Here is a 9,660-nt window from a genome sequence, read left to right as displayed (position 1 = left end):
TTTTAAAGAAACAAGTTTTCTTGAGATCCTAAAGAGTAAATGTTTTGAGTAACACTGACTTAAGTTATTTGAAAAGTAAACATGGTTTCCATTTTCAAAATAGCTTTGTCAAAGATACAATATTTTATATAACATTTTAAATAATTTATATAAAACTTGGAGATCGCGTGAATGTATCCACAAACCCCCAGGGTTCTTATCACCCCAATTTGAGAAACACTGGTCTGTGCTTATGAAATCTTTTATTGTAGTTAATCAAGTTATCATTCAATACTAATATACAGCTATAACTATTTATTGGAATTTGTTTTAAAGGGATGAATTCTGAGCTGGTTCCCTCCACTCAAGAGGAAGTATGGATCAAGTTTAGGTGGATTGAAGCCTGCACTGGACAGCATCCAAAGGTGAATCTTGGAGTTGTATTTCAGTTCTTTGCCTGAAATAAAATCTCTAGCAGTTGTAGAAAGGGATGCTCTGGGAATGTGGGCATCTTCAAACTCAAGATAATCCTTTTGCTAATTCAACAAATATTTATTAGACCAGGCACTGGAATAAATAGTAAAATCAAAGGCATAGTTCCTATCCAGGAATCTGCTATCTCATGGTGGATACAGAAATGAACAAATTATTATGGTGTTGGGCAATTTGATGAGTACCATAAAATTTGGGGGAAATTCTGTGGTTCATAGAGGAAGAAGAGTGGAGGAAAACACTGTTACTAAGCAAAGTGATCAGTTCAGTTCAGTCGCTCAGTCGTGTCCGACTTTTTGCGACCCCATGAACTGCAGCACGCCAAGCCTCCCTGTCCAACACCAACTCCCAGAGCCTACCCAAACTCATGTCCATTGAGTTGGTGATGCCAGCCAACCATCTCATCCTTTGTCTTCCCCTTCTCCTCCTGTCCTCAATCTTTCAGGGTCTTTTCAAATGAGTCAGCTCTTCACATCAGGTGGCCAAAGTATTAGAGTTTCAGCTTCAACATCAGTCCTTCCAATAAACACCCAGGACTGACCTCCTTTAGGATGGACTGGTTGGATTTCCTTGCAGTCCAAGGGACTCTCAAGAGTCTTCTCCAACACCACAGCTCAAAAGCATCAATTCTTCAACGCTCAGCTTTCTTTATAATCTAACTCTCACATCCATACCTGACTACTGGAAAAACCATAGCCTTGACTAGATGGACCTTTATTGGCAAAGTAATGTCTATGCTTTTTAATATGCTGTCTAGATTGGTCATAACTTTCCTTCCAGGGAGTGAGCGTCTAGGATTTGTTTGATGTTATAATAGATCCTTATAATGTGGTAATTCTTGATCAGGGATCTGGAAGCCATACCTGGTTCTTTCCACACTATATCATAACATAAAAAATATTTTCAAGATTGCAAACCTGACTTAGACCTTCTTCAGTGACCTTCTATCCTATAGTAAGGGCAGGTAACTAATTATTAAAAATGATCAAGGCAATTGTACTTCCAGGCAGCAGTAGCAATTCCTCTGCTTCTTTGCATCTTGAAGTATTTTTAGCACCTTTAGGCCACAAACTTAGACAGCCCTTAAAGTGGCTATTGCTTTGACTCATACTTTCATTTAGCTCTTTTTTCTATACTTGCTTAGTTCTTCTGTGATACTGCCAGTGCTTGCCATTACAGGAACTTAGGGAGACAACAAGCTAGAGATGAAAGACAGGAGATACCTATATCTAATGCTTCAGGTTAATGCTTCTTAGTGGGTTTTTTGTTGTTGTTGTTGTTGAGGTTTTCTCAGCATTTAAAAAAATTTATTTATTTTTTTAATTGAAGGATAATTGCTTTACAGAATTCAGCTGTTTTCTGTCAAATCTCACCATGAATATTATATTGACCCTTGCCCTGTCTTTCTTCTCAAGGACATTCCAAGCATATCAAACCTGAGAACTGCAAGCAACTTTAAGAAGCTCCATATTCAGCAGGTCTTTCCTTTTGAGAATCTGGATAAGCTCCAACCAATCTAATAGGATGGCTTGCAGTTTCCCTGGAGAAAGAGGTAGTGTAAGGAGCTTATTGTGTGAATTCTGTCTTTGGGTTTAAAGGCTTTAACTTCCTATACGTCTCCTTTTAAAAATAGAACATACTGTAATTTCTTAATTTAGAAAGATGGTAACGATGGCCCTATATGCAGGGCAGAAGAAGAGATGCAGAAGTACAGAACAGACTTTTGAACTCTGTGGGAGAAGGGGAGGGTGGGATGTTTCGAAAGAACAGCATGTATATTATCTGTGGTGAAACAGACCACCAGCCCAGGTGGGAGGCATGAGTCAAGTGCTCGGTCCTGTTGGGCTGGGAAGATCCAGAGGAATCGGGTGGAGAGGGAGGTGGGATGGGAGACCGGGATGGGGAATTCGTGTAACTCTATGGCTGATTCATATCAATGTATGACAAAACCCACTGAAAAATAAAAATTTAAAAAAAAAAAAAAAAAGAACATAAGCCAATTTTCATCTATTTCTATACATTTTTTTCTTTTTGATTTTTTTCTTTTTGAGTGTAAGAGTAGAATAATAGAGACCCAAGGGCCTGTGTAAGCTACATTATTGGATCCTTGTTTTTCCTTTTGCATAGATTTGCTTAGTTGTTGTAATAACTGGGATTTTATGTGCCTGTAGCAATTCTTGATTTTTTTTAATATCCTGGTACTTTGGTGGTACCTCATTTATATAAGCTATTCAAGAACTGTACCATGTAGATTGAGGAGAAAACAATTCTGTTTACCTTGGCAATGCTCCAACATCTTACTACTTAATTTACAAATTATTAATAAAAGAAGGGAATGCTACAAAACTAGGTGAGAGAGACGTGCTTTTGTTGAGATGGATTGCTCAATTCTTAAAATAGTACTTTATAAAAGAAGCCTGAGGCAACGTCTTACAGAATTCACATGGTCAGACCACATTGGAATTCTTCTCAAGTGGCTTGATGGCTCTCTTGATAGAGAAAGCTAGCTCCTCCTTTTGTTATTTTCAATCCCTTAATTTCTTGATGTTTACTTTATTTTTTGAGAACACAAGGACATTAAAAATTCATGCTCTCAAGCAGGGTCCCCAACCTCCAGGATCTAATGCCTGGTGATCTGAGGTAGAGCTGATGTAATAATAATATAAATAAAGTGCACAACAAAATGTAATGTACTTGAATCATCCCAAAATCATTTCCGCAACCCTGGACCATGGAAAAATTGTCTTCCATGAAACTGGTCCTGGTGCCAGAAAAGTTAGGGACCACTGCTCTAGAGGATTATTCATCAGTAGAGACTGGTGACTAAAACAAAATATGGGAATTTTGGTAATTATTCAGCTCTAAATTGCTCTTGGAAATGAGGGGAAGTACAGGGAATGGAGCTTGAAAGAATAGAGGAATTTGCATGTTGCTAGGCTGGTAGCTATTAATAGAATATAAAGTTCTAAATCTCCAGTCCTTACTCTGAAGAAAAGGGTAGATATAGTTTAATTTAACCTCTAGTTACTCTTTGGGACAGACTTTCGCAGTATACTGCATTTCAGTAATTATTTTTCTTTTATCTCTTTTCCAGATCTACCTCAAAAGAATAGGCCTGTTGCTTTACAGTGTTAGTGACCCATTCCCTTTGACGATTCCTAGGTGGAGATGGGGCATGAGGATCCTCCAGGGGAAAGACTCACTACCACTGAGCAACAACTAGGCCATGAGGTTCTACCAAGATTCTTTCCTGGGCCCAGTTAAGAAGGTGAAGTCTCAAGACAACCACCACACATCCAGAGGTGGGTAAACTGTCCCTAAAAGCATAATAAATAGTCTTTAATTTCTTGTTTTTCAGTATACATTGCACTTAGCTTTTCATTTAGATTGTTTTTAGTCATTGTCATCTATGTCTGCTTTGGTTAAAAAAAAAAACTGCCTCCTAATTAACCTGGGAAGTAACTGAGTGTGACATGGGTTAAAATGACGATGTGAAGAAAATAGCAGGCTGCATTAGTTAGGGTGTTTAGGATGGGACTGTAGTATGTGGTAGAGGCTTACAGCTAAGTTTTTCTTTCTTTTAGGGCAACATGGATGATGACTGACACATCTGTGACACTGATCATGGGCAGATCATCATTCTGGACCCTTTGATCCCCAAAGTCTCCCTTGAGGCCCTGTTGGAGAACTTTGCCAATCATTTACATACTTCAAGATGCCTTGGGAAAGCTGTGCAGCAAAACAAAAAACAAGCTGTTTGAGAAGATAAAACAGAGATTTATCTTTTTATGCTCTGCCTGCTAATTGACAGAAGCTTCACAACTATGAATGGGAATGTGATTAGAAGTGGCACAAAGTTGTCTATCATCAGACTGGATTTAAAGGACTAGCACACTGTATACTCTAGGTCAGTGATGAGAGAGAATGGTTAGGGGGATGCAGGTTGGGAGGTAGAGGTAACTGTTCAGTGTAGAAAGTCCTGATTGTATAGGCTTTGTACAGATTACTATCCAATTAAAGGAATAAGGTTATGATTGATGATGTTGTTTCCAGAGCCTCACCAAGTGTTATTCAGTTCAGTTCAGTCGCTCAGTCGTGCTCAACACTTTGTGACCCCATAAACTGTAGCACACCAGGCCTTCCTGTCCATCACCAACTCCTGGAGTTTACTGAAACTCATGTCCATTGAGTTGGTGATGCCATCCAACCATCTCATCCTCTGTCATCCCCTTCTCCTCCTGCCTTCAATCTTTCCCAACATCAGGGTCTTTTCCAATGAGTCAGCTCTTCGCATCAGGTGGCCAAAGTATTGGAGTTTTAGCTTAAACATCAGTCCTTCCAATGAACACCCAAGACTGATTTCCTTTAGGATGGACTGGTTGGATCTCCTTGCAGTCCAAGGGACTCTCAAGAGTCTTCTCCAACACCACAGTTCAAAAGCGTCAAACTTTGGCGCTCATCTTTCTCTATAGTCCAACACTCACATCCATACATGACCACTGGAAAAACCATAGCCTTGACTAGATACACCTTTGTTGACAAAGTAATGTCTCTGCTTTTTAATATGCTGTCTAGGTTGGTTGTAACTTTCCTTTCAAGGAGTAAGCGTCTTTTAATTTCATGGCTGCAGTCATCATCTGCAGTGATTTTGGAGCCCCCCAAAGTAAAGTCAGCCACTGTTTCTACTGTTTTCCCCATCTATTTGCCATGAAGTGATGGGACCAGATACCATGATCTTAGTTTTCTGAATGTTGAGCTTTAAGCCAACTTTTTCACTCTCCTCTTTCACTTTCATCAAGAGGCTCTTAGTTCTTTGCTTTCTGCCATGAGGGTGGTGTCATCTGCATATCTGAGGTTATTGATTTCTCCCAGCAATCTTGATTCCAGCTTGTGCTTCATCCAGCCCAGCATTTTTCATGATGTACTCTGCATATAAGTTAAATCAGCAGGGTGACAATATACAGCCTTGACGTACTCCTTTTCCTATTTGGAACCAGTCTGTTGTTCTATGTCCAGTTCTAACTGTTGCTTCCTGCATCCAGGTTTCTCAAGAGGTAGGTCAGGTGCTCTGGTATTCCCATCTCTTTCAGAATTTTCCACAGTTTATTGTGATCCACACAGTCGAAGGCTTTGGCGTAGTCAATAAAGCAGAAATAGATGTTTTTCTGGAACTCTCTTGCTTTTTTGATGATCCAGCAGATATTGGCAATTTGATCTCTGGTTCCTCTGCCTTTCCTAAAACCAGGTTGAACATCTGGAAGTTCAGGGTTCACATATTGCTGAAGCTTGGCTGGGAGAATTTTGAGCATTACTTTACTAGCGTGTGAGATGATTGTAATTGTGTAGCAGTCTGAGCATACTTTGGCATTGCTTTTCTTTGGGCTTGGAATGAAAACTGACCTTTTCTTGTCCTGTGGCTACTGCTGAGTTTTCCAAATTTGCTGACATATGGAGTGCAGCACTGTCACCGCATCATTTTTTAGGATTAGAAATAGCTCAACTGGAATTCCATCACCTCCACTAGCTTTGTTCGTAGTGATACTTCCTAAGGCCCACTTGACTTCACATTCCAGGATGTCTGGCTCTAGGTTAGTGATCACACCATCGTGATTATCTGGGTCATGAAGATCTTTTTTGTATAGTTCTGTGTATTCTTGCCACCTCTTAATATCTTCTGCTTCTGTTAGGTCCATGCCATTTCTGTCCTTTATTGAGCCCATCTTTGCATGAAATGTTCCTTTGGTATGTCTAATTTTCTTTAAGACATCTCTAGTCTTTCCTATTCTCTTGTTTTCCTCTATTTCTTTGCATTGATTGCTGAGGAAGGGTTTCTTATCTCTCCTTGCTATTCTTTGGAACTCTGCATTCACGTGGGTATAGCTTTCCTTTTCTCCTTTGCTTTTCTTTTCACAGCTATTTATAAGGCCTCCTCAGCCATTTTGCTTTTTTGCATTTTTGGGGGTGGTCTTGATCCCTGTCTCCTGTACAATGTCACAAACCTCCATCCATAGTTCATCAGGCACTCTGTCTATCAGATCTAGTCCCTTAAATCTATTTCTCACTTCCACTGTATAATCATAAGGGATTTGATTTAGGTCATACCTGAATGGTCTACTGGTTTTCCCCGAGTGTTATTAGGCAAGATATTTTCCTATTTATGCCATAGTTTCCTATTCAGTTGAATGAAGCAGTTATACTAGTTTTATCTCTAAGAATCTAAAAGTGTCAACTTTATATTTTTCTCAGCTCTGTAGAGACAGTTTCTGTAACTCATAAATTTGGATCTTCCCATAACTCTAGCACAGTACTCAGTTAATACTTCATGGCATTTACATGGTTTCTTTCTTGTTTTCTTTTGTAGCTCCTGGTTGTTCCCTTCATATTTGCCAAATCATTATCTTTCCCTGAAGCAGTGCAAAGAGCAAGAAATGTGAACACACCAAGGAAGATCAACATGCCTGGCATGCTAGCATTTTAGAATAGCAAAGTGAAGTAAGTTGTTGTTGGTGTAATCCTATGAGGATTACTTTAGAGCTAATGGCTGTTTGATGGAGGTTTGTGTCGGATGACGTATAATGATCTATGGTGGAAGAGGTGCTGAATGTGAGATGGGAGGATGATCAGTAACCTACATTAACAGTTGGTTTCACTAAAGCAACTCAAAAGATAATATAGTCTGTGTACCAGTTGTGTCATAGGGTAATTTAGTTTCACCTTGTCTGTTTATCTCTTCTACATAGATCTTTTGCCACTCTTAGAGGCCTAAACATATAGAAACTTAAGCCAAAAACGTTTTTGTTTTTTGCTGAAAGGCTGGCCTCTCTTGTGAGCAAATCTGCAGTTAGGATTTAATATTAAAGAAAACCTAGTCCCTGAAGCAGCTACTATAATCATCAAAAGTATAAAAATCAAGTCAGTTTTATAAAGGAATGGGGAAAGGTGAAGATATAAAATGAGAGGACTAACTAGGTGCTCTCTAAAGGCCATTTACTATGTATAATATTCACTTATGTGTGGCACCTTATTTGACTGTCTTGGAAATCTTGGGAAAGTTGTAACAGAATGTTGAGGCACATATTCTGTGTTTACCTCTGCCACTCCTACATGAACAACCTTTGGGCAATTTAGAGTCTGATTAGACTTGTCTGTTTGTGAAGCTTAAATGAAATCATTTATGTAAAGTGCTTAGCACAGTGCCTAGTACATGGTAGGTAAAAGGTAACCTAAGAAGTTCATTTGACACAATACAAGTGACCACTGATACCGTCTAGTAGCACAGGGTTGATGTGGTTTGGTTCTATGTAAAAAATTCCCAAATTAAAAGTTTGTAAGTAGAAGAGTATCTGTGCTGGTGGTAATTGTTGTTATTATAATTATTATTGCTAGTAGTAATATAAATAGTATTGACACTAATAACAGATTATTGCAATTATTAATGCACTTTTTGTTTTCTTCTCTTTGTGTTGCTTCTTGTGATTATCATGCTCGTCACTGTATTTGTCTCTTCTGTTTCTTACCCTCTTCCACGAATGTCTGCCTTTGCTTATCTTTTAAACTCATAAGTGTGTATTTGTTTGCTTGTCTATTTCTTCTCTGAATGTCTTTGGTCTTTCTTGTCTAAAATATGTCTTACCCATTTCCATGATTCTCTTGCTGGTTTCTTCTCTGTGTATCTTTGTCTCATTTACTTTTTCGTACTCAGGAGTGGTCTGTGTCTTGTCTTAGATGTCTCTCTCTAGTTTTCTTCATTTTGTTACTGATTCTCCTTGCTCTGCTAGATCTAGCTCTTCTTTCACTGTTTTCTTTGAACCTCTTGTGTGTGCCTTTTGCTCATTTCTTGCTATGCCTGCCTCTCTTCTTTTTCTCTTTGTGAATTCTGTCACCTGTTCCCCTTGTTGGTTTGACATTTCACCTTTTCTGATACTGACTACCCTTCTGCTGTTTCTACTCTTTATCTTGCATATTTCTCTTTTCTACATGTTCTTTGTGTCTTTCTTGGGCCATTTTCTCTTTTTTTCCCCATGCTTTGTGTGCCCCAGTGTCTCTTTGTTCTTTGTGATTTTCAGTTTCAGCATTCATCTCTGTTCTCCTGATTCTTCTCTCCTTTTGCCTTTCTATTCACTTTTGAGTATTTCTTGAGTCTATGTCTCCCCCTCTTTGATTTCATGCAATTCTCTCTCCTGCATGTTTTTTGTGCATGTGTGTGTGTACTCTTGTGTGTGTTTGTAAAGGGGTCTCCTAACCCCTTTCAGTAGGTGCAGAGTGTCAGCTATCAAAATAAGCATTGCAGAGCTGTTCCTTATGCCAGATCGCCCTGTGAGATGATCCAAAACCAACAGAAGGTCCAAATGTCTAGACTGGAGTTGGATTGAAGACTCAAGTCTCAGTGAGACAGAAGGCCAAAGACTCAGGATGGGATTAAAAAACCTTGACTTGAAGACCTGTGACCCAAGCACACATAAAGACCCAGGACTCAAACCTATCTGTATAAGACAGAAGGCCCAAGAGAGACAGATATTTCAAGACTAAATTAGATGGGAAACTGAAGGTTCATGACAGAGATACCAGGAAGGAAAGAAACCCCAGGACTAAAGGAAATTCCAAGATGAGAATCTTAAACCCCAGCTCTTCTCTATTGCTCTTTTCCTTACTCTTGGACATTTTTAGTTCTCCCTTCCTTCTTCTCATGTCTCCATTTAAATCTACTTCTTTTGAAATATCCTTTTTGATGTTGCTGTTACGTTTAAAAAAAAACATATCTTTAGATCAGTAATATTATGCTTTGGCCTGTTTTTATTACAGTTTTGAGCCGCTTATTAATTTTTGAAGTTTTAAACTTCACCTCCTCTCTTCACCTCCTCTCCACTTGAGAGGGACACATAGCTGACATTATATTTCAGTCCCCTCTTTCCTCAGCAGCTCTAGGCTGATGAGAGAAGGAAAGTATCAGATTCAGTTACTGAGGGGAAACAAAGTGCCAAGCTATCTAGAGAAAATGTGAAGAGATGCTCCAGGCCAATGAGAAGAATTAGATAAAAAATACAGGTGTGCCAGTTTGCTGAGAATTGCCAGCCAGCAACATCTTACTTATTTGAGCTTGAGTGAGCAGGACACCTGAGGTTTGGGGTTCTTACTGATGGTTATGAAGGAGGATTGGACCTAACACGTAGTGAGGCCCCAAGGAAGGAG

The 9,660-nt window shown here is 39.1% G+C and overlaps 1 long non-coding RNA gene across 2 annotated transcripts in view; it reads left to right on the top strand.

Annotated features, from left to right (window-relative positions):
- Positions 1-9,244, top strand: part of LOC136154253 (uncharacterized) — a 28,485-nt gene extending 19,241 nt beyond the window's left edge. For both annotated transcript variants that reach the window (XR_010660501.1, XR_010660500.1), the window contains exons 2-7: positions 316-404; positions 1,887-2,023; positions 3,566-3,773; positions 4,056-4,378; positions 6,833-6,963; positions 8,035-9,244. This is a non-coding gene — a long non-coding RNA (uncharacterized lncRNA). The remainder of the gene's footprint in view (positions 1-315; positions 405-1,886; positions 2,024-3,565; positions 3,774-4,055; positions 4,379-6,832; positions 6,964-8,034) is intronic.
- The last annotated feature ends 416 nt before the right edge of the window (positions 9,245-9,660 follow it).

This window comes from Muntiacus reevesi, chromosome X (genome assembly GCF_963930625.1).
Source record: "Muntiacus reevesi chromosome X, mMunRee1.1, whole genome shotgun sequence".
Lineage (NCBI taxonomy): Eukaryota > Metazoa > Chordata > Mammalia > Artiodactyla > Cervidae > Muntiacus > Muntiacus reevesi.
Note: the sequence above shows the minus strand (reverse complement) of the source record. Positions and strands in the feature narration are given on the sequence as shown.